Source organism: Oncorhynchus kisutch, linkage group LG2 (assembly GCF_002021735.2).
Source record: "Oncorhynchus kisutch isolate 150728-3 linkage group LG2, Okis_V2, whole genome shotgun sequence".
Classification (NCBI taxonomy): Eukaryota; Metazoa; Chordata; class Actinopteri; order Salmoniformes; family Salmonidae; genus Oncorhynchus; species Oncorhynchus kisutch.
In genome coordinates, this window is record NC_034175.2 from 11688518 (window position 1) to 11713713 (window position 25196).

General features: G+C 41.5%; 1 protein-coding gene across 1 annotated transcript in view; it reads left to right on the plus strand.

Moving 5' to 3' along the window:
• The window catches only part of LOC109901158 (t-SNARE domain-containing protein 1-like), a 123170-nt gene extending 98491 nt beyond the window's left edge, over positions 1 to 24679 (plus strand). Inside the window, exon 12 of the mRNA XM_031787529.1 lies at positions 22878 to 24679. The gene's annotated coding sequence lies outside the window, so the exon portion shown is untranslated. The remainder of the gene's footprint in view (positions 1 to 22877) is intronic.
• Positions 24680 to 25196: the final 517 nt, after the last annotated feature.

Sequence of the window (25196 nt, forward strand, 5' to 3'; positions counted from 1 at the left end):
CTACAATGATTCTTCACATTGACTGTTATAGTGGTGTGGATATTGGAACAAAGCCAGTATCTCTCTGTATCAGGAATCAAGGTAAGACCCAAGTGCAGACTGTTGAAGTAACAATGTTTAATGTAACCACAGGGGCAGACAAACGACAGGCAGGGGACGATAATCCAGAAGTGGAGCAAGGACAGGCTCAGGCAGGCAGGCAGGCTCAGGGACAGGCAGAGTGGTCAGGCGGGCAGTTACAGGGTCAGGACAGGCTCAGGAAGGCTCAGGGACAGGCAGAGTGGTCAGGCGGGCAGGTACAGGGTCAGGACAGGCTCAGGCAGGCAGGCTCAGGGACAGGCAGAGTGGTCAGGCGGGCAGGTACAGGGTCAGGACAGGCTCAGGCAGGCTCAGGGACGGGCAGAGTGGTCAGGCGGGCAGGTACAGGGTCAGGACAGGCTCAGGCAGGCTCAGGGACGGGCAGAGTGGTCAGGCGGGCAGGTACAGGGTCAGGACAGGCTCAGGCAGGTTCAGTGACGGGCAGAGTGGTCAGGCGCGCAGGTACAGGGTCAGGACAGGCAAAGGTCAAAAACCAGGAGGAAGAGAAAAAGAGAGGCTGGGAAAAGACATGAGCTGACAGGACGAACGCTGGTAAGCTTGACAAACAAGATGAACGGGCAACCGACAAACAGAAAACACAGGTATAAATACACAGGGGATAATGGGGAAGATGGGCAACACCTGGAGGGGGGTGGAGACAAGCACAAGGACAGGTGAAACAGATCAGGGCATGACACTCTGACTCTTAAAACATTGTGTCACCAAGACAGAACATACAGTAAATATCCCTCAGATGCTAAGTATGCCACATAGGTAAAAAGAGAGCCCTTGACACACTCTGGACTAAATGTGTCCCATAGTCGTTATACCTGACTAAAGGTAAGGGACAGCCAGATAGCTGTACAGGGTCAAGTTTGTGCAATAAATACATGGGGATGTTTGGTTATGTTGCAAGGATTGTTGTAAAGTCGTCCTGTTTTGGGTCAGAAGAAGCTGATTTAAGTCATGTATTTTAAGACTTGGGTGAGGCTGTGAGAACCCATGCCTACAGTCCATTCCGTTCGTGTCCCAGACAGCACTAGTGAAATGCTGTGATATGAAAGTACCAGACAGACTGTGACTTCCTCTAGCTAGCTGTTGTTGTTGCCTCAGGAACAGGCTAAAGGGTGGGTGACATAGCTAGCTTCACTGTTTTCACACACACTTCCTTATTCACAGGGTTCAATTCTTGGGCCTACTCTTTTCTCTGTATATATCAATGATGTTGCTCTTGCTGCGGGCGATTCCCTGATCCACCTACAGTGCCTTGCGAAAGTATTCGGCCCCCTTGAACTTTGCGACCTTTTGCCACATTTCAGGCTTCAAACATAAAGATATAAAACGGTATTTTTTTGTGAAGAATCAACAACAAGTGGGACACAATCATGAAGTGGAACGACATTTATTGGATATTTCAAACTTTTTTAACAAATCAAAAACTGAAAAATTGGGCGTGCAAAATTATTCAGCCCCTTTACTTTCAGTGCAGCAAACTCTCTCCAGAAGTTCAGCGAGGATCTCTGAATGATCCAATGTTGACCTTAATGACTAATGATGATAAATACAATCCACCTGTGTGTAATCAAGTCTCCGTATAAATGCACCTGCACTGTGATAGTCTCAGAGGTCCGTTAAAAGCGCAGAGAGCATCATGAAGAACAAGGAACACACCAGGCAGGTCCGGTACTGTTGTGAAGAAGTTTAAAGCCGGATTTGGATACAAAAAGATTTCCCAAGCTTTAAACATCCCAAGGAGCACTGTGCAAGGGATAATATTGAAATGGAAGGAGTATCAGACCACTGCAAATCTACCAAGACCTGGCCGTCCCTCTAAACTTTCAGCTCATACAAGGAGAAGACTGATCAGAGATGCAGCCAAGAGGCCCATGATCACTCTGGATGAACTGCAGAGATCTACAGCTGAGGTGGGAGACTCTGTCCATAGGACAACAATCAGTCGTATATTGCACAAATCTGGCCTTTATGGAAGAGTGGCAAGAAGAAAGCCATTTCTTAAAGATATCCATAAAAAGTGTTGTTTAAAGTTTGCCAAAAGACACCTGGGAGACACACCAAACATGTGGAAGAAGGTGCTCTGGTCAGATGAAACGAAAATTGAACTTTTTGGCAACAATGCAAAACGTTATGTTTGGCGTAAAAGCAACACAGCTCATCACCCTGACCACACCATCCCCACTGTCAAACATGGTCGTGGCAGCATCATGGTTTGGGCCTGCTTTTCTTCAGCAGGGACAGGGAAGATGGTTAGAATTGATGGGAAGATGGATGGAGCCAAATACAGGACCATTCTGGAAGAAAACCTGATGGAGTCTGCAAAAGACCTGAGACTGGGACGGAGATTTGTCTTCCAACAAGACAATGATCCAAAACATAAAGCAAAATCTACAATGGAATGGTTCAAAAATAAACATATCCAGGTGTTAGAATGGCCAAGTCAAAGTCCAGACCTGAATCCAATCGAGAATCTGTGGAAAGAACTGAAAACTGCTGTTCACAAATGCTCTCCATCCAACCTCACTGAGCTCGAGCTGTTTTGCAAGGAGGAATGGGAAATAATGTCAGTCTCTCGATGTGCAAAACTGATAGAGACATACCCCAAGCGACTTACAGCTGTAATCGCAGCAAAAGGTGGCGCTACAAAGTATTAACTTAAGGGGGCTGAATAATTTTGCACGCCCAATTTTTCTGTTTTTGATTTGTTAAAAAAGTTTGAAATATCCAATAAATGTCGTTCCACTTCAAGATTGTGTCCCACTTGTTGTTGATTATTCACCAAAAAATACAGTTTTATATCTTTATGTTTGAAGCCTGAAATGTGGCAAAAGGTCGCAAAGTTCAAGGGGGCCGAAAACTTTCGCAAGGCACTGTAGTCCATCGGTATATAGCCCACCCAATTTACCTACCTCATACCCATACTGTTTTTTATTTTATTTACTTTTCTGCTCTTTTGTACACCAATATCTCTACCTGCACATGTTCATCTGATCATTTATCACTCCAGTGTTAATCTGCTAAATTGTAATTATTCACTCCTATAGCCTATTTATTGCTTACCTCCTCATGCCTTTTGCACACATTTTTTCTACTATGTTATTGACTTGTTTATTGTTTATTGTTTACTCCATGTGTAACTCTGTGTTGTTGTCTGTTCACACTGCTATGCTTTTTCTTGGCCAGGACGCAGTTGCAAATGAGAACTTGTTCTCAACTAGCCTACCTGGTTAAATAAAGGTGAAATTAAACATTTAAAAAATTCAGTCAAAATGAGTCTAGTCAGTGGAGATAAGAGAGGAGGAACTGTACAGCTGCCAATGTGATTTTATGTATCTTTTGTGCTCATCCTTGTCCAAATAGTACATCACTGACAATCTCTTTGATTTCTCAAGGGAAAAATGTGTTACTGTGATATGTTTTTGCAACTTGTTGAATGTTCCTAATGCAGCTTTTATTTAGTTAATGCTGATTCACAAATGTTCACTGTCATCTTGAATGTATTCTCCAGTGTTCTATGGTTCACAATACCAATAGTTGGTCTTTTTAATATACAGAATTTGCATTGACAAAATATTGAAATATTTTCCACAATTTTAAGGCATTTCTGAGCTGTGCTGCAGGAGAAATGTGTATTTCAATACCATAAAAATATCTATAATCATAATCTGAAATATGGGAAATTCAGGGATCAAACGAGGTGTCAAAGCTTGTTTATAACTTATGTGTTCACGCAGCTTTCTTGCTGAATTTCTAACACGGATGAAGCCACATTTCAAGCACTTCTTTCTTCTGATAAATATTAGAGAATTAATGCAGCAGATCCATGTTAAATTTAGCATCCAAAGCTGCTTTCCTCACTATAATGAAACACTGCAGACAGGCTCGTACTGAAAGAGGCTTATTCAAATGATTTAAAAAGCTAAGTTGACAACACAGAACAGGGATCCAGCAACAACTAGACATTGCAAAGATGAGACAAGATCTTTTTGAATATATATTTTTTATATAATATTTATAAAATAGTGACTTATAAAAGGTCTTACCACTCAGAATGGTATAAGTACTCTGAAGTGGGGAGTTATTATGTCATTTGAATATTACCATTAATAGAGAACCTGTCACGACTTCCGCCGAAGTCGGCCCTTCTCCTTGTTCGGGTGGTGTTCGGCGGGTCGACGTCACCGGCTTTCTAGTCACCACCGATCCATGTTTCTGTTTCGTTTTGTTTTGTCTGATTACACACACCTGTTTTACATTCCCTCATTACCTTCCCTATTTAACCATCTGACATACATTTCTGTTCTGTCCGTGATTGGTCATGTCGTTAGTGGTTGTGTTTGTATTAGAGTTGTGTTGTATGTTCCTATTTGGAATTTTGCTTTATTCTCTGAGTAAACTCAGTTGGATTCCTCTATACCTGTGTCCTGCGCCTGACTCCGCTTTCACTCTACACCCAATCGCTGACAGAACCCTTATGTTCAGACAGGTGGAAAAGTATTACTTAATGACACCCTCCGATAGGAAAGATGACACATGAACCTACAGTTTTCAAACAAAACATTGAACCAGAAAAAAATGTTTTACATGCGGGCAATTCCACACCCGGAAGGCCCAGAAATATTTTTGGTATCTCTGATTGTTCTGGCAATTCCCACGTAGAAACGTCATAGGGAGGAAGGAAGATTGATATGCTTTTTACATTTGTAACAAAACATGTTGGGGAGAAAATCATGATGAAAGTGGCAATTTTAGGCCCTTTTTGGAATTATACATACCTCCTGTACTCTAAAATATGGAATATGTATAGATTCTGAAATAAACATTTCACATTTATTTATTCCATGTATTCAATCTCAAAAGAACACTTGAATTTGATAAAAATATAAATTGTCATATTGCTTTAAACAATTATACTCCGGGGTGAAAGTAAGCTGGTACGGTCCGATACTATGGCCCAGCAAAATAAATAGTGGGGGTACGCTGTAATAGTAAAACGTGAGCCTATCACAGTTAGCACAATATGCCAAAAAACTATAGACTATTACACATTTTTTAACATTACTGCAGGTCAGCCGTGTTATAAATGAGCAAATTGACTTGAAACTGGGTGGTATATGCTCCAAACTGTGTTGTTGTTCGATGAGAACACTTACATTTTGCCAAGGCGTAGATGAGTGGCTGAGACACATGGACAAGGCGTAGATGAGTGGCTGAGACACATGGACTAGGCGTAGATGAGTGGCTGAGACACATGGACAAGGCGTAGATGAGTGGCTGAGACACATGGACAAGGTGGAGATGAGTGGCTGAGACACATGGACAAGGCGTAGATGAGTGGCTGAGACACATGGACAAGGCGTAGATGAGTGGCTGAGACACATGGACAAGGCTTAGATGAATGGCTGAGACACATGGACAAGGCGTAGATGAGTGGTTGAGACACATGGACAAGGCGGAGATGAGAAGCAGAGACAACAACAGTGGAGGCATCAATTCAGGCTACAAGTGTAAGCCTAATGACATTCGCCCGAATGTCATTACAATTCACATAGGTGTTTTGTAACTGATGTCACTTTCAATTCATGAAAATGTGGGTGAACAGTGTGCTGTTGGGGTTTGGATGCTGGGATTGTTTTCTGAGCGGATGAACGTGCGTGGGTAGCCTACAGGAGCTTTTTTTAAGTGATTGTTTGACAATCAGATGAAAACATAATGACTGGTTGTGTTTATGCCGCATTAAAAGTGTCCATAAGGCTAAGGGAAGCTTTCCCTAAAGTATATTGAATTAAATTGCCAAAATGATATAGCTTAATTAGCTTACTCCTCTCTATACAGAAATAAATTAAATAATTCAAAATAGGCTACTACACCAGAAAGCATGATTAGCCACAGAAGATAATTCGCTTCTTAAACAAACATTTGTTTTAAATGGCATAGTCTACAGATGGAAGGGCCCACAATTTGGGCAGCGCGAGCGGCAAATACCAAATAGATGATTGTTCAGTTGCGACTGTCAGTGAAAGCAGAGAGACTGACCCTTAGCTAGGTATATCGCAATATAAAAATACAATCTTAAAAAAACACTTTGGAAAGCAAATGTCTGTTGTAAAGAGATGACAATGAAAAGACTCCAATCTGTCTTTTAGTTATCAAAATGCTCAACTTAATTGAGGGAACAGTAAGTAGCCTGTTTTATTGGCACCAGTGGAGATCATCGGCCATATCTCAGGTTGAGTGTTTAAATTCACTGTCTGTATCATTGGGTCAGTGCCACCTTTGTTCATTTTTGGACAATAATTTCCTTCTCCAGGTTAGACGGACGTCATTTGTATTTGTGTATCCCCTTTCGTAGGCCAACTATATGGATCAGGCAATGTAGTTTTTATTGATCTGTTTGTCAGTCTCAGCAGAGTAGGCTACCCAGTCATTTTTGATCATATTAAAAAATATGTCTCCAGTCATATAAAGTGTAGTACAATAGCAGGAAATGTGTTTATAAAATGCCAATAAGAAATGTACAGTTGAAGTGGTACATTTATATACACTTACGGTGGAGTCATTGATGAGGGATGAAAAAGCTGCGACATTGGAGAAAGACACAAACAAGCTAAAAGGAACAGTCAATAAGAGTGAAACCAAAGTTAAAAAGGAGAACAGCGTTCTGAGAGAAGCCTTACTGGACATACAGACTAGATCCATGAGAGAGAATCTGGTACTTACAGGTATCCAAGAGAAAGAAGGAGAAGTTCCTGAAACTGTAGTTAGAGAGTTCCTCCTTACAGCGCTACAGATCCCACGTAAAGCTATCAACAAAATCCAACTCGAATGTGTACACCGCTTCGGACAGAGAGGGCAGAGGTATGAACGCCCAATCGTTGCCAAATTAACGAGAAAATAATGGTTCAAAGCCTGGGTAAAAGACTTGCTGGCATGAAAATAGGCATGAATGATCCGTTTCCAAAGGAAATCGCAGAACAGCATAAAGTTCTGTATCCAATTTTCAAGGAAAATAGATTGAAAGGGACACGCATAGGTCTCGTAGTCGATAAACTGTATATTGATAGCCAGTTGTTCAGAGACACAAAAACTACCCACGACTATTCTAAAAATGACAAAGTTCTCATAGAGGAGACAAATAATGAAACACACAACTCTAGCCCTGTTATGGATTGTAATAATACAACAACAAAATATAGCTTTTCAATCTATCTTCAAATATAACTAATTGGAACTGAAAAGCACTAATCCAACATGGTGGAGATAACAACACAGTAAACAGAATGTGTGGATGGATGGTGTGGTGTGTGTTTTTTTTGGTGTTTGGGAAAGTGTGGCGTTGAGTGAGAAAGGAAATGGTTGCATATCCTAGAACCAATGTATTTCTGTGAGCAGGGGTTGTGAGAGAGCTTTCAATGTTGTGCAGATGAGGGGTATACATTTTATAATGAATTATACATCTTATTTATTTATTTATTGTCCTATCATGGTGGAACAGCATTTTAAAATAAATTATACATCTAATTTATTTATTGTCCTATCATGTGGAACTACATTTTTTAAATAAATTATGCATCTAATTGATTTATTTATGGTCCTATATTGATGGAACCCTATACCCTAGACACCCACCTGAACAACCTAGATACTAAGGAGAAGTCCCTATCTGTTTTATGGGCCTGCTGTAAGCGGCCTGTATGCAGCCAAAATGCGGTCAGAGACCTTCTAGAGCAGCACTGCCCCCTCAAGATTCTGAGCCTGCTTGGCAGGGTTGGTCCTGCAAAGCCAAAGCCCCCTGATGGGTGAGCATAATATACAAGGAAATTCTCAAAGCTGCTAATGAGAACCTTGACAACCTTGTACCCAGCCGGTGGGAATTCCGGTGGGGTGCCCCCACCCAGGCAGTGGCAGTGCTGGCAACACTAGCTGCAATAACCCATGGGGAGGGGTCACACTCAGACATTCAGAGAGGGGGCATATTATTGTGGCCCTGGTGGCACAAAATCAAAGGTCTGACTGCACGGAGATGCTTGGGAATATGGTCACTACGGGGGACCATGTTGTGGGTGTTTCAGGGGAAGGGGGTATATCTGACCTCCATCATTTAGGACGTGACAATGGTTAATCAGATCTCCCCATTTCTGACCATTTTTTTTGCGCAGTTTTGCAGGACTTCTCATACAGCTGCAACTGTATATGCATTCGTAAATCAAGACTTTTCTTGAGTTGGGCTCTGAGATGGTGCAACTGTTGACAATCTATGGTTGTTGTGTAGGAAAGGGGTTGAGTGTGTGTGTATCCCACAACTGTTGCGAGGGAGTAAAATATGTTAGGGACAATATTGGATGATTCACAATAATTGTTTGCTAATATAATAATTGCTTGCCATAATGTAATTTTGGTAATGGAGAGACTGGTGAGAGGTAAAAAATGATTTGCCTAAATTGCCTACATTACTACAAATATGAATACCTAATTATATATAATACAAATCGAGGTGAGGGCGATGGAAATGCATTTGACGGTTTCTGTTCTGTTCATTTCATTTCTATTCTGTGGCTGGCACTGTGTGCTCTTTTCGAAGGATGGGTCCCAGTCTCTCCGGGGCTATGGGATCCGGTGGGTCGGGGGTGGTCTGACGGGCATTGGGATGACAACACAACTCGGGATGAGGAGGTTTTTTAGCAGGGGGAATAGGGGGGACCAATTGGAGGTTTACTTAGTATCAATTCAAATATCATGGTACAGCTATATAGACACTCAATCATCATGTTACTTTTTAATGGTACGTTTACAAACATATATTTTGATAAATAGAATTGAAACCTGTGGTGAAATAAGTTTAGCCAGTTATAATTGTAATGGCTTTGCAGATGATAAGAAAAGACGATCAGTATTTACCTGGCTAAAAGATAATGAAAATTATCTCTGTTGTTTACAGGAAACTCATTCAACAATTTTAGATGAAGTTTTATGGAAAAAGGACTGGGGGAGCAAGTATATTTCTCCCATTATTTCTCCACATTTTGATCCAAATGTGCAAATTGTCCAAACAGATCATCAAGGTAGATGGATTATTTTAAATATGTTATTGGACAATAAACAGATATGGCTTATTAACCTATACGGTCCGAATAATGTTGATCCAAGCTCCTTTTAAAATATATATAAGAATCTATCAACTCTACAAGCAACACTAGACTCTATTATTATGGTGGGAGATTTTAATACGGTCTTAAATACCTCTATGAACCGGAAAGGAAATCACACTACAAACTATCACCCTCAGGCATTTAAGGAAATCATGAATGTCATGGATATATTGAAATTAGTGGATATATGGAGACTTAAATACCCTGACCTAGTGAGATATACATGGCGGAGGCTTAATCAAGCTAGTCGTCTTGATTACTTTCTTATGTCATACTCTCTGGCACCAAACGTTTTTAAAAAGTGTTGATAGGGGACAGAATGCGGTCCGATCATCACATAATTGGCATATATATTACTCTTACAGAATTTCCACGTGGGCGAGGATATTGGAAATTGTATCAAAGCCTACTGGATGATAACTTGTTTATAACTAGGACAGAAGAATTTATAACTGACTTTTTCGGACATAACATAGGTCATCCCATTATTCTATGGGCCACTTTTAAATGTGCCTTTAGAGGCCATGCAATACAGTACTCCTCTATAAAACAAAAGCACTAAAGGTCAGAAAAGTCCATATTAACAAAGGAAATTGAAGGACTAACAGTACAGTTAGATAGCAATAAAAACGGTACTATAGAGGCACAGAATAAGTTAGAGAAAAAACAAACAGAAATGGAGGAACTTATTCAAGAAAGATCCAGTGTAATATATTATAAAAAATCAAGCGAACTGGATGGAATATGGGGAAAAATGCACCAAATTATTTTTCAATCTTCAACATAGAAATGCCACCAAACAAAATGTATTGAAACTTGTTACAAATGATGGAGTCACATGATTCACTGAATGATATTTTGAAAGAGGAAGTAAAGTACTTTAAGAATATGTTTTTGTTTTTGTTTCAGTCTCCTCCATCTCCACTAACCGAAGCTAATTGTATGGATTTTTTTCCTATTAATAATGTAAAATGAACATCTGTGCAGAACGACTCATGCGAAGGCCAAATTACAGAGGAGGAACTTCTTGATGTAATTAAAGCCTTTAAGGCTGGGACCCGTGGAAGTATATCAAACTTTTTTTGATATGCTCAGAGGACCATTATTAGCATGTTTTAACCACTCCAAAATAAATGGTAGATTATCAGACACACAACAAGAAGGTCTGATTTCATTATTACTGAAACAGGATCCAAGTGGTATATATAAAGATCCAGTCCATTTAAAGAATTGGAGGCCTCTTACACTTCAGTGTTGTGAGGCAAAAAATCTAGCTAAATTCTTGGCGCATAGAATTAAAAAGGTATTGTCAGATATTATTCATCCAAATCAGACAGGTTTTTTACATTGACGATACATTTGCGATAATATAAGACAAGTACTGGAAACAAAATAATTCTATTGTCACGCCCTTACCATAGAGAGCCTTTTTATTCTCTATTTTGGTTAGGAAGGGGTGTGACTAGGGTGGGTAATCGATGGAGCCGAGGAGTGAACATCGGCAGAGCCAGGGTGGTCGGCGGAGCCGAAGAGTGAACCAGAGCCAATCTGGGAGAAGATGGAGGAAAGTGAACGGAGAGGGTCAGTGAGTTGATGGAGAAATTGGAGGAGAGAGAAATGAGAGAGTTGTTGTGTTGGTGTCTGAGGCATGACATTCACCCTAAGAAGTGTGTTATAAGTCTGATGCCACCTGAGTCAGTTCTCCTTAATCGTCCTGAGGAGCGTGCTATCAGTCTGGTAAAATCTGTGCCGGCTCCACGCACCAGGTCTTCAGTACGCCTCCCCAGCCCTACATTCTGTGCCAGCTCTCCGCACTTGCCATGCGAAATGTGTCATCGTTCCGGTACAATTTGTGCTGGCTCTACGCACCAGGTCTCCAGTGCGCCTTCCCAGTCCGGTACGTCCTGTGCCTGCTCCTCGCACTCGCACTGAAGGGCGTGTCACCAGTCCGGTGCCACCTGTGCCGGCTCCACGCATCATGCTTCCAGTGACGGTGCCCAGTCCAGAGCTTCCGACGATGGTACCCAGTCCAGAGCTTCCGGCGACGGTCCCCAGTCCAGAGTTTCCGGAGACGGTTCACAGTCCAGAGCTTCCCGCGACGGTTCACAATCCGGAACATCCTGCGACGGTCCACAGTCCGGAACCTCCTACGACGGTCCACAGTCCGGAACCTCCAACGACGGTCCACAGTCCGGAACCTCCAGTGACGGTCCACAGTCCAGAACCTCCAGCTCCAGGGCAGGAGCCTTCCTCTGCGCTGATGCCCAGTCCAGGCACGGTGTCCAGTCCCGCTCTCCAAGACCGAAGCCTTCCTCTGCGCCGATGTCCAGTCCAGGCACGGCGTCCAGTCCTGCTCCACGGCCGGAGCCTTCTGTGCCGGTGCCCAGTCCAGGCACAGCGTCTAGTCCCACTCCATGGCAGGAGCCTTCCTCTGCACCGGTGCCCAGTCCAGACACAGCGTCCAGTCCCGCTCCATGGCCGGAGCCTTACTTAAAGCCGATGTCCAGTCCAGGCACGGCATCCAGTCCCGCTCCAAGGCCGGAGCCCTCCTCTGCGCCGTTGCCCAGTTCAGGCACGGCGGCAAACTTAGCTCCATGGCCGGTGTCTTCCTCAGCACCAGTGCCCAGTCCGTGTGCGGCATTCAACTCAGCTCCATGGCCAGACCCGTGGGCTAGGCGGGGGCAAAGTCCCGCACCAGAGCCGCCATCGATGCTAGATGCCCACCTGGAACCTCCCCTATAGAGTAAGGTTTTGCAGCCGGAGTCCGCATCATTCTTTGGGGATGCTTTTCTGCAAGGACGACTGCACCGTATTGAGGGGAGGATGGATGGGGCCATGTATCGCAAGATCTTGTCCAACAACCTCAGTAAGAGCATTGAAGATGGGTCGTGGCTGGGTCTTCCAGCATGACAATGACCCGAAACACACAGCCAGGGCAACTGGAGTGGCTCTGTAAGAAGCATCTCAAGGTCCTGGAGTCGCCTAGCCAGTCTCCAGACCTGAACCCAATAGAAAATCTTTGTAGGGAGCTGAAAGTCCGTATTGCCCAGCGACAACCCCGAAACCTGAAGGATCTGGAGAAGGTTTGTATGGAGGAGTGGGCCAAAATCCCTGCTGCAGTGTGTGGAAACCTGGTCAAGAACTACAGGAAACGTATGATCTCTGTAATTGCAAACAAAGGTTTCTGTACCAAATATTAAATTCTGCTTTTCTGATATCAAATACTTATGTCATGCAATAAAATGCTAATTAATTACTTAAAAATCATACAATGTGATTTTCTGGATTTTTGTTTTAGATTCCGCCTCTCGCAGTTGAAGTGTACCTATGATAAAAATTACAGACCTCTACATGCTTTGTAAGTACGGAAACCTGCAAAATCGGCAGTGTATCAAATACTTGTTCTCCCCATTGTATGTGTATATGTATGAATGTTTATATAAATATATATAATGGGTATGTATGTATGTACAGTTGAAGTCAGACGTTTACATACACTTAGGTTGGAGTCATTAAAACTCGTTTTTCAACCACTCCACAAATTTCTTCTTAACAAACTAAACATTTGGCCTTTCTACTTTGTGCATGACACAAATAATTTTTCCAACAATTGTTTACAGACAGATTATTTCACTTATAATTCACTGTATCACAATTCCAGTGGGTCAGAAGTTTACATACACTAAGTTGACTGTGCCTTTAAACAACTTGGAAAATTCCAGAAAATGTCATGGCTTTAGAAGCTTCTGGCAGTCTAATTGACATCATTTTAGTCAATTAGAGGTGTACCTGTGGATGTATTTCAAGGCCTACATTCAAACTCAGTGTCTCTTTGCTTGATATCATGGGAAAATCAAAAGAAATCAGCCAAGACCTCAGAAAACAAATTTTAGACCTCCACAAGTCTGGTTCATCCTTGGGAGCAATTTCCAAATTCCTGACGGTACCACGTTCATCTGTACAAACAACAGTATGCAAGTCTAAACACCATGGGACCACGCAGCTGTCATACCGCCCAGGAAGGAGACATGTTCTGTCTCCTAGAGATGAACATAATTTGGTGCGAAAAGTGCATATCAATCCCAGAACAACAGAAAGGAACTTGTGAAGATGCTGGAGGAAACAGCCCCAAAAGTATTTATATCTACAGTAAAACGAGTCCTATATCGACTTAACCTGAAAGGCCGCTCAGCAAGGAAGAAGCCACTGCTCCAAAACCGCCATTAAAAGCCAGACTACAGAATACAGACCACTGCAACTGCACATGGGGACAAAGATCGTACTTTTTGGAGAAATATCCTCTGGTCTACCATAATTACCATCGTTATGTTTGGAGGAAAAGGGGGGAGGCTTGCAAGCTGAAGAACACCATCCCAACCCTGAAGCACGGGGGTGGCAACATCATGTTGTGGGAGTGCTTTGCTGCAGGAGGGACTGGTGCACTTCACAAAGTAGATGGCATCATGAGGTAGGAAAATGCTGTGGATATATTTAAGCAACATCTCAAGACATCAGTCAGGAAGTTAAAGCTTGGTCACAAATGGGTCTTCCAAATGGACAATGACCCCAAGCATACTTCCAAAGTTGTGGCAAAATGGCTTAAGGACAACAAAGTCAATGTATTGGAGTGGCCATCACAAAGCCTTGACTTCAACCCTATAGAACATTTGTGGGCAGAACTGAAAAAGCGTGTGCAAGCAAGGAGGCCTACAAACCTAACTCAGTTACACCAGCTCTGTCAGGAGGAATGGGCCAAAATTCATGCAATTTATTGTAGGAAGCTTGTGGAAGGCTACCCGAAAAGTTTGACCCAAGTTAAGCAATTTAACAGCAATGCTCCAAATACTAATTGAGTGTATGTAAACTTCTAACCCACTGGGAAAGTGATGAATGAAATAAAAGCTGAAATAAATTACTACTATTCTGACATTTCACATTCTTAAAATAAAGTGGTGATCCTAACTGACCTAAGACAGGGAATTCTTATTTGGATTAAATGTCAGGAATTGTGAAAAACAGAGTTTAAATGTATTTAGTAAGGTGTATGTAAACTTCCGACCTCAACTGTGTGTTGAATAAAATATATGGGGGATTGGAAATGATGCAGACAATTACATTGATGGAAGCAACATTCTATCCGCAATATTAAATATTAAAGTTTATTAAAAAAAATAAACAAATAAAACAAACTCTAAAACTGTTTTAAAGTCACCATTGTCCTCATGGTGAAACCCCTGAGAGGTTTTCTTCCTATCCGGCAACTGAGTTAGCAAGGATGCCTGTATCTTTGTAGTGACTTGATTAATAACATGCTCCAAGGGATATTTAATGTCTATTTCTTTTACCCATCTACCAATAGGTGCCTTTCTTTGTGAGGCATTATAAAACCTCTCTGGTCTTTGTGGAGGGACCTTACAAATAATTGTACGTGTGGGCTACAGAGATGATGGAGTCATTCAAATTCTATTGTTAACTGTTGTGACTAGGGGGCAGTATTTTAATTTTTGGAAAAATAACGTACCCAAAGTAAACGGGATATTTTGTTAGGACAAGATGCTAGAATATGCATATAATTGACAGCTTAGGATAGAAAACACTCTAAAGTTTCCAAAACTGTAAAAATATTGTCTGTGGGGATAACAGAACTGATATTGCAGGCGAAAGCCTGAGAAAAATCCAATCCGGAAGTGCCTCGTGTTTTGAAAGCTCTGCGTTCCAATGTGTCCCTATTGAGCAGTGAATGGGCTATCAACTAGATTACTTTTTCTACGTATTCCCCAAGGTGTCTACAGCATTGTGACGTAGTTTTACGCATTTATGTTGAAGAATACCGTTAGCGGCTACATTGTGTAAGTGGTCACCTGATGTCTCTCAGAGTGATTCTTGCGTAAAATACGGAGGTAGCCATTTTTCCAATTGGTCCTACTGAAAAACCAATTGTCCCGGTGGATATATTATCAAATATATATTTGAAAAACACCTTGAGGATTGATTATAAACAACGTTTGCCATGTTTCTGTCGATATTATGGAGCTAATTTGGAATATTTTTTGTGACTGCAATTTCCGGTCGATTTCTCAGCCAAACGTGAAGAACAAACGGAGCTATTTCGCCTACAAAAATAATATTTTTGGAAAAAAGGAACATTGGCTATCTGACTGGGAGTCTCGTGAGTGAAAACATCCGAAGCTCATCAAAGGTAAACAATTTAATTTGATTGCTTTTCTGATTTCCGTGACCAAGTTAACTGCTGCTAGCTGGACATAATGCTATGCTAGGCTTGTCTTGCTTTGGCTGAGATGACAGGGGGATTAACAAAAGATTAACAAAAGACTAAGCTGTGTCTCAATATATTTCATTTGTGATTTTCATGAATAGGAATATTTTCTACTAATATTTATGTCCGTTGCGTTATGCTAATTAGTGTCAGTCGATGATTACGCTCCCGGATCCGGGATGGGGAGTATCAAGAACACTGCTATTGCACACAGAGTGAAACCATACAAGTTATAATGTGACTTGTTATGCACATTTTTACTCCTGAAGTTATTTTGAATTGCCATAACAAAGGGGTAGAATACTTATTGACTTTTAAGACATACATTTTCAGCTTTTCATTTTTTATTAATTTGTAAACATTTCTAAAAACGTAATTCCACTTTGACATTATGGAGTGTTGTATGTAAGCCAGTGACACAAAATCTAAATTTAATACATTTTAAATTCAGGCTGTAACGCAACAAAATGTGGAAAAGGGGTGTGAATACTTTCTGAAGGCACTGTACAAGGTGTATAATGACACCAATATATTGTCTGTATCATGTGCGGTCACAGATCATAGGGTCTTACCAGCAACAATATCTCACATTTTCCTTTCGGGAATCTGACGTATTATGGATGAAGGTCTATTTTTTACACATTAATTCTGCGTGTTTACAGAGTTCATGCTGTGTAGTTACAGGGTTAAAACAGAAACAACTCTAAGGTTAATAATTTAGGCATTCATTTCGAGTGGTTAAGGTTAGGGCTATGGTTTGGGGAAGGCTTAAAACTAAATAAAAGATAACAACGCGCTTGGTGTTTCCGTCAACTATCATCAACTCTTCTCACGGTTTGCTGGAGCATTGTAAACTACGGTGACGCAGTGGTCTAAGCAGCGCACTCTGTCTGTTATTGCCCAGTGCTGGGCAATCATTTTTCTTTTTTTTGTGAGTACTGAGGAAGGCATATATCGACGTTCTCACAACCTTTTCAAATGCTTTAAATCAAAGTTTATTTGTAGTGATCAGGCTGCTGACAAGAGGAATGTATAGGGCTAAAATGGACCTAAAATGGCCACTTCCATCATGATTCTCCCCAAAATGGCTTGTGATACAAATATAAAAAGCATATTCACCATCATTCCTCCCAATTAAGTTTCTATGTGAGAAATGCCAGAACAATCTGAGTTACCCAAAATACTGTATTTTCAGGCCTTTCTGGTGTCCATAAACACCTGATTTGAAACTAAAGTCAAAAAAGCAAATAACCATGCAGGAAGTACTTCTGTGAAATGAAAGGAAATGAACAGTACAGAGTAGCTATTAATTGATAGATGTCACAGAAGTAACTGCTGCATTGTAATTTGCCGTATTTCCGCCCCTGAAAGAGAGATCTCTTTACTAGCAGTGCAGTGAGGGGGAACTAGTGCGCCTTGCCATGAAGTTAGTGCAGTCCTTTTGTGGTCTACTACCGTTAATCCGTGTCTATGAACAAGTGTGACAATAAGCTCTCTGTCTGAACTGCAATCCTCTTAGGCAAGGCTTTGTGGGTAAACTCGCCTCATGCAAATTCTAAACCCCATTTAGCTTTGAGGGACTAGTCAGCTGCATTGAGATTAATGGTCGAGTGACTACTTGATTTAATAGGGTTATTTCACTGCTTCCGGGGGAAAATAAACAACAAAGTTAATGCAAGACATTCGTCACTGACGTCCTCAATCTATCCTCTGCTCTACGAGGGAAGGGAAGAAAACGTTTTCTTTTTGCTTTCAGAATGTTTCACTCTGATGGTCACTTTTCTTTTTGTTAACTTCAGATGTTTGGGAGACTTTGCCGTTTTTTATTATTGAGAAAATGACTGTATTTTGTTAAATGAAAGGAGTCAATTTAAATAAAACTATTCCGTTTAGGAAAGAATTCAGATTGTTTTGATATTGTGGATTCAGGCCTTGTTTGTTGCTCAACCTATTTCTGCTTCTGATATCTTCCCTAAAGTAAGAGGGAAATAGCTAAATAAAATGGAAGAAAGAAAACAATGTGCAAAGAATTAGAAAGTATATTTTGTGTGTAGAAATGATTGCAGTAAATTAGATGGTATGGATTTTTAAAAAACTCTATTAGCGATAAATGCTGAGGACAGAAAGTGCTGTGCAATTTTCCATTACGGGGTGAAGAATGACAATCCTTGTTTATCTTTTTCCATGCGGTCAGCTTACTCCAAACTTTGCTGGAGGGGATTACTGTGACTCTGTGGGTGAGGGACTGTCACTGTCTTTTCTCTTTCCATGAGAAAACACATCACTATTTTACACAGGTGATCTGAGACTAGCATTAACCCATTTCACAAACTAGTAGCTATGGTCAAAATGATTAACACAGCTTTCAAATACATGTTTTAATTACTCTCCATTTACTGTACATCTTATAATTTCAGAATTATACACCTCAAACACATAGACATATAGACCCTCCACATCAAAACGCACGCACGCACGCACACACACACACACACACACACACACACACACGCACACACACACACACACACACACACACACACACACACACACACACACACACACACACACACACACACACACACACACACACACACACACACACACACACACACACACACACACACACACACACACACACATATCCCCAGCTGCTCAAACCAAGCCTGCTCAGCATAGCCAGCATTCTCCAGGAAGAAGAGCTGAGATTACCTAAAGCTGATTGGCCAGCGCCTTAATTTGTGAGACCTTCCAACGAACAGCTTAGGCTGTCATTACACCAGCCTGATCAACACAGAGCTCCTCACACAGACAGATGCCATTTGGAGAGAGTCAATCGAGGGATAGAGGGAAGGATGGATGGTGGGTAGCAGCTTAGGTATGGAGGGACCTCACATGGAGGGTTAAAGAGGCAGCATAAATCCATCCACTATGTCATTGTGTTCACCAGTGTATTTGAGTGGACAGACTGTAGGTCTGATATTCAGTACAATGGGTGAGCTAGGTTCATATTGGATATACTGTTGTACACAACGGTGTAGCCATCAAATGTGTTAAGATAGAGAGACTGAGTAATACTCACTTGAGTACTCACCACTCACTTGAATGTGAGTGTTCAAACTAGGCTGTCATGCGAAATATCTGCTTCTCCTCTTCCCTCTTTCCCCCCACAATCACACACACACACACCACCCGGTCAACCTGTTGGCTCCGAGTCTACGCCATTCATCCAGCCTGTGACTGACAATCGATAGCTGTGATAGCTGTGCAATGGAGCCAGTTTGGGTTGTAATTGATACGGCCTATCAGCTCCATGCATCTGGCCTCTGGCTCTGCTGGAAATGGGCCGTGACGGACAGAACAGGGTCCTTCAAAACACAACCCCTCCCCAGCTGCTCACATTGATCCCATCCACCCTGGATTTCAGTTTGACTTCTAAATCTTCCTTCACTCTGGCTGGGCGATAGTAAACATCTCTACCAACTCACTCAGTACAAATGAGATTTGACATGTCTTTTTCGGTGCAGGCAAGTGAAGGGAAGCTGGATCATTGTAATGGGTGGAATGGATTAAGGTATCAAATGTGATTTAATGTGACAGCAGCTTCCACTGGTCTGTTGTCTGACTTGTCTATGTTATCTACAGTACAGTACAGTAACTTGACACTTTCATCAATATATTTTTTAAATTCAGTTTATCTCCTGTCTTTTTCTCATTAGACTGTCTGTCTGGAGTTTTTATATTGTTTGATTGCAGGAAATGGATCTACTGAGGCACATTACCAGATGTCTAAACTGCTGCATTGCTATTTGTCACTCGAGCATTCATCTTGGGGACTGTCTGTGTTTATTGGCTTTCATTCCCTCCCTCCTAACCTTCCTCCTTTCCTCCCTCCTTTCCACACACGTCTTTCAATGACAAGGTGGAGTTATGTTCAAACAGCTTTCTAGCGCCCCCTTGCTTTGCCCAAGATACACTGCAGTTGATTCATGTGTGTGTGTGTGTGTGTGTGTGTGTGTGTGTGGTGTGTGTGTGTGTGTGTGTGTGTGTGTGTGTGTGTGTGTGCGTGTGTGCGTGCGTAGATGCATGTGTGTCTCCCAGACTCTTCCGGAAGGAGAAGGGGGTCTCCGTTGTGGTGGCACAGAGACAGAGCTTTGAAGTCGGTGATACTGGCAGAGCTCTCTCTCCCTCTGTGTGTGTGTGCCAGGGAGACGGGGTAGCCTCATGCCCTCTGATCTCTTCAAAGCACCATATCTCCCTACCGTTACTCTCTACCTCGCTCTCTCTCCTTTTCTCTTCCTTCCGTTTTCTCTCTTGATCGATCAATCTCTCTCTGTTTCTTTTTCTCTCGTTCACTTTCTCTTTTGCTCACTCTCATTCTCAATTACGCTCTCTCTTTGTCTTTGCTTGTTCTCTACTCTGTCCCATTCATTTTATCCACCATACTCCCCATTTTTATTCCCCTATTTCTCCCCAATACGTTTCGTTCTCTCATTCCATCAGTTCATCTGTGCCTCTCTCCTTCCTGGCATCATTCCAACCTGTCTGGATCAGGACATCGTTCAGATGGGTATACAATCACCAATCTGACGGAAGCCTGGGGTCTTTTCATAGACAGAGGTCTGCAGCGTAGTCATCTTTATCCCCCTGTCAAACTTCATACTCTTTCCTCCTCTCTCCCCTCCACCTCTCTAAGATCAGAATGAATTGGTTGGTTGAAAACCCAGCACTTGCAGAAAGAGGAAATGAAGAATATTTGTATAATTATTAACTACATGTACCGTACATGTGAGCAGTAGAAGTAGCAGTAGAAGTATTGTTGTCCGTTAGTTTACTCCAATCAGGGTATGGATGGTAGGGCAGGGTGCAGATAGATTGTGGGTCCTATCAAGTTAATTGTTTGCATAATTTTTTTTTGTATACTCCCCCCACCCCACCATATTGACATCATATTAGCTATCATCATAATCAACATAGCTAGAACTAACTCGGTAGTAAACCCGCTACAATCATGCATTACAGTGTACAGAAAGCAGTTGAGTAATTACACTGGCGGGCCCTGGTGGCAATAAATTAATAAAACCTAAAGCGTATCTTGACTTGGAAGAGTTCCAGTGTTGGATAGCCATAGCCAGCTAGCTAACATGGCATCCCTCTCTGTTTGAGCCGGGTGTTTGAGTAGGCTAAACTAGCGAGCTGCATTCCCTAGCTAAGTAAGTGAAAGTGAAAGTGAAAAGAATACAAGGAAATATAGCTAGCTCTCTCTCGCTTCTCTTTCAATTTTAAAGAAATCAATTTGTTCAAAGCTGTTAAAATACTCACCACATGTTATGCACTGCAGTAGCAGCTAGCTGTAGCTTATGCTTTCAGTACTAGATTCATTCTCTGATCCTTTTATTGGGTGGACATCATGTCAGTTGATGCTGCAAAAGCTCTGAAGTTGTCATAATTACAGTGTAAGGCTATGGAAGGGGGTTAGAACCATGAGCCACCTAGGTTTTATATTGAAGTCAATGTACCCAGAGGAGAACAGAACCGATCTGTCCTTTTGCTACACCGTGATGCTACCCCAGAGAGTGCTGTTGAGGCTACTGTAGACCTTCATTGCAAAACAGTGTTATTTCATCAATAATTTGGTGACGTGAATATACTGTATTTAGTAAAGTTTTATCTCAAAAATATGTTTTTTTATGTTTCACAATCAATTTAAAAAAAGAAATTTCCTTCCTCCTCTGAGGAGCTTCCACTGGTCCTGAACCTCCATATTTGTAACATTTCTACTGATATTACCCTAAAAAGAAATGCTTTACCAAAGAGCATAATGATATACAAGCAGGTCTGAGTTTTCCATTTTCAATTTCCTTGTTTTGTGTGTCGCAGGAACTTGGAATATTGTAAAGCTGCTGGTTGCACTTGCTTGCCTTTCTTACACTAGGATCTATCTTGACAAAAAATAGATAATGTCTGAATTAGACAGACCTACATGAATGAAAGTTGAATGAAAAATAAAACACCACAGTGGTGTGTATTTTTTTTCCAACTTCAGTTGTATGGGTCTTTTCTCTTCTAGACTCTTACCCAAACAGGCATGCCTGGCCACGGGCAGTCTCGGCCAATGGCCATCAGTCTCTCAGAAAGGATTGCAGGAACTCTGCCCCCATTTCATAGACTATGGCCTCTCACAATCCCTCTCCTCTCGCTCTCTCTCTCTCTCTCTCTTTGTCTTTGTCTCACCCTTTCTTTCTCCATCCCTCTTTCCCTCTCTCTTTGAAATAAGGTGGGGTGAGTTTTAATCAGAGATTGGCTGGTCAGGTCTTGAGTAGTAGTAGATAGAGAAGAGAAAGAAAGAGTGAGGAGAAGGATCTGCTTTGGTGATTCGCCCCCTCTGACATGACCGCCAGACCCCTCCAATGGACGTATTTGGAAAGGTAGTTATGGACTGACTGGAGAAGAGAAATAGAGAAAGACAGACTGAGTGACAGACAGCTTGGAAGAATGGACTCCATAGTGTCAGGTGTGAGGCAGAGGTAGTTGGAGGAAGAAGCCATTCTTTGCCCTGCGGGTGTTGTTTGCCCTGTGGGTTCAATACAAAGCCGATCTCACAATAGGTCTATGTGACTCACCCCAGATGTCTATTCATGTATGCCTTCAATTATGACATGGAACGATAACGATTGAATAGTTCAACATAACAAACACTTCATCTAAAGCACAATACATGGTATTTTCTCAGCACAACATACAGTATAACCCTGAAGTCATTTTAGAAGTTGTATAGTTAGACACAAAACATAAACATCTAAAGTACAACACTGTATATTTTATTTTCATATTGTGTGCTGCATAACCCTTAGATCATCTTAGCTACATGCTGTAATTAACAGATGAGTTGGCCAACCCCTGAGTATAATTTGAGATAAAAGTGATGCACTGTGGCCTTTTGTGGTTCTACTTCATGCCCGTCACAGGGGGCTGCTAATTAATGAACCATTTGGATCTCCAGCTGGTTGATCTCTGGCCCAGACATAATTAGAACTCATACACTGACCACCAATCATAAAATACTACCCACGACCTTGTGTCACTTCCATAATAAAAAGTACAAATTAGTTCCTTACCAATTAATAATTCATAAAATAAAAGTGAAAATAATATAAGCCTAAGGCAGTTAGTAGTGGATGTAAAGGTAAAGGTACATGTACAAGAATATTACACCTGTGGTATTGGCTTAGACTTGGTTTAGAAAGCTTAGCTTTGTGAGTAGCCCACATTTAGTGGTTGTCATCCCATCGTTAGCTTGCCTATATAGCGCTGGTTAATGATTGATGCATGTTGTCTGGTGTGCTTGTGTTTCCCAGGTAGCTGCAGTCATAGTGCTGTGACCTCTCTGCTTCTGCTCCACCTGACCACCTGACCCCTGACCTGTACCAGCAGTCTCAGACAGGAGGGGCTGCCCCACACCAACACCTCTACTTCGTCATGGCTGTCTCTCCTTGCTTATGTAGGTAGATATTTGGTGTGCGCAGGTATATGAGTGTGTGTGTTTGTGTGTCAGGCAGGGGGCGGGGGGCGGGGGGATAGCTGGTACTTATATTATCATCTTCAAATGAATGGCATACTAGTCTACTGTGGTTAATTTATACTGTACCTAACTGTGGTAGCTGTGGCAGCCAACCAGCCAATCATGGAAGAGGTATTGATGTATCCACTTACTTTACCCTGTTTTCCTCTGTGTTTGTTTACTTGTTTTTGTTTTTTAAGCACTGGATCATATTTACCTGATGCTACTGTATCTATGAAGTATGATAATAAAATGTTGTGTAGTACTTATGATTATATGAATACATAAATGATCATTAGACAAAAATGTATCAAATGGTGTGATAAAAACAGTACTTTAAAATATGATTTACAGCTTTTTTCAGTCCTATCATTTCACTCTTGCTATCCTCTCTCTCTCTCTCTCTCTCTCTCTCTCTCTCGCTCATGCAAACACAGACACACTTGCACACAAACATATCTATCTGCCATGATCTGAGTGTAAAGAGTGGAACATGTGACATAAATTACAGGTTTGTTGATCGCCTGAAGCACTCACCCTCTGGCCAATCAATAGGCAGTAGAGTCAACCACTTTCCCTCCATTCCCTCCAAATGTCTCATCCTGTTACATATTTTCCAGGAAGGCTTATTTAGAGATAGTAATAGACTTAATTAATCTCTCAGAGGGGTGATTATCATCTCTCTGACTTCTCCCGTGGGCTGTATGTGTGTGTTATCACTGAGTTCTCTGAAAAGATGGGTAAGACTCTTCAGTGTGCAGCGTCAGTGTGCAGCGTCAGTGTCAGCTCCTAGCCTTTTCTGCTTCCGACGTCATGCATCTTTTATTATCACTCTTCCCTCACAATCCACCGGCATCAGTGGGCTCTAGCTCTTAACTCATCGCATGCATACACAAATCTGAAGTGTTTTATTATTGTTATTTTCTCTTAGTCTTACTGAGTCAGTGTGCCCAGATATTCATTTTTTTTTTGTACCTTGCAGAGAAAAGGAACTAAATGAACCAAAAGCACCAAAATGTTTGTGAATCTATCACAGGACGTTGGTGGCACTCTAATTGGGGAGGAAGGACTCGTGGCAATGGCTGGAGCGGAATGTTGGATTGGTATTAAAAACATCAAAACATGGTTTCCATGTGTTTGATGCCATTCCATACTCCGTTCCAGCCATTATTATGAGCCGTCCTCCCCTCTGCAGTCTCTAATAGGAACCTATCTTCAAGGTCTGGCATCACTATTCAAATCTATGCATATATTTAAGGTGATGTAACTTACTGTAGGTTCTCATATCCCTGACAAAAGCTTAAAGTTTCTAGAATTGTGGAGTGGGCGATGAGAAGATGAATGATAGCTGTGGATACTTGTGAACGTTTTCTGTTTGAATTAAGTTGTGCTTCATTGCTGTGATATGTTCCTTCACTGCTTGTAAAAATTCTCAGCGTCGCAAAATATGATTATTCACAATGGTAACGTTATGAGAACGTTGTGATGTTCAGAAAGGAATTTGTAGCACCAATTACTCCTCAGCTCTTTATTTTACCATTGTAAAATGTACTTACATTGTGTCTTTTTGATAAATAAAATCTCCTAGATATCAGACGTGATTATGAGAATGTTTTACTCTTTCAAAATAGCAGTACTGTTGTGTTTTGCCTGCTGTACAGAATGACCAATGATTGAGACATACAGTATGTTAGTGGTTCAATATTTCCTCTTAAACATGCTAACTTTGGTACGTACAGTTGAAGTCAGAAGTTTACATACACTTAGGTTGGAGTCATTAAAACTCATTTTTGAACCGCTCCACAAATGTATTGTTAACAAACTACAGTCTACTTTGTGCATGACACCATTCATTTTTCCAACAATAGTTTACAGACAGATTATTTCACTTATAATTCACTGTATCACAATTCCAGTGGGTCAGAAGTTTACATCCACTAAGTTGACTGTGCCTTTAAACAGCTTGGAAAATTCCAGAAAATGATGTCATGGCTTTAGAAGCTTCTGATAGGCTAATTGACATCATTTGAGTCAAATGGAGGTGTACCTGTGGATATATTTCAAGGCCTTCCTCTTTGCATGTCATCATGGGAAAATCAAAATAAATCATCAGCCA